Source organism: Bos indicus, chromosome 4, assembly GCF_029378745.1.
Source record: "Bos indicus isolate NIAB-ARS_2022 breed Sahiwal x Tharparkar chromosome 4, NIAB-ARS_B.indTharparkar_mat_pri_1.0, whole genome shotgun sequence".
Classification (NCBI taxonomy): Eukaryota; Metazoa; Chordata; class Mammalia; order Artiodactyla; family Bovidae; genus Bos; species Bos indicus.
Window position 1 is genome coordinate 8,240,468 of NC_091763.1, and position 925 is coordinate 8,241,392.

General features: G+C 35.6%; 1 pseudogene; it reads right to left on the bottom strand.

Annotated features, from left to right (window-relative positions):
- Window positions 1-448: 448 nt before the first annotated feature.
- Window positions 449-547, bottom strand: LOC139182831 (U6 spliceosomal RNA; annotated as a pseudogene).
- Between the last annotated feature and the right edge of the window lie 378 nt (window positions 548-925).

A 925-nucleotide genomic window follows, 5' to 3' on the forward strand; every position in this document is an offset into this window, starting at 1 on the left:
AGTGAAGTCGCTCAGTCGTGTCCGACTCTTAGTGACCCCATGGACTGCAGCCTACCAGGCTCCTCTGTCCATGGGATTTTCCAGGCAAGAGTACTGGAGTGGGGTGCCATTGCCTTCTCCCAAACAGTGTATAGAGGAAACATATTCAACATGATAAAGGCCATATATGACAAGCCCATAGCTAAAATGTGCAATGGTGAAAAACTGAAAGCTTTTCTGCTAAGATCTGATTCTGTCAATATAAAATTCTATAAAACACAAATGTAACAGAAACCAGATGAGTGGTTGTCTGAAGATAGGGAAGGTAGGGGTGAAAGGAGAAGTTACAAAGAGATACAAGGAAACTTTTTGAGATGGTGAATATTTTTATTATTTTGTGGTGAATAGTTTAACAGGTATATGCCAAAACTCATCAAACTGTAAATTTATTTTTTTATTTTATTATTTTTAAAATATGGAGTGCTCCACAAATTCATGTCATGCCTGCACAAGGCTCATGCTAATCCTTTCTGTACAATTTTAGTATATGTGCTGCTGAAAGGAGCACAAACTGTAAATTTAAATATGCACAGTTTATTGTATATCAATATACCTCAACTGGCTGTTAAAAAGTAATGCCACCTTTCATTCTCAAAAATATTTCAGTTTAGGGAATTCCCTGGTAGTCCAATGCTTAGGATTTGATACTCTTACTGCTGGAGCCCCACTTTGATGCCTGGTTGGGAAACTAAGATCCCAGATGCTGAGCCAAATACATTTTTTTTTTTTTAAAAAAAAGGAACATATCTGAGCTTTGTTGGTCATACTCTATTCCTTAGTCTGGGTACTGATCTTATAGATTTTTTTAATCTGGTTATTTCATAATAAATCTATTTCATAGATATATTCAGTTTTTGAAAATCCACTTATGATCCACTTTTCTATA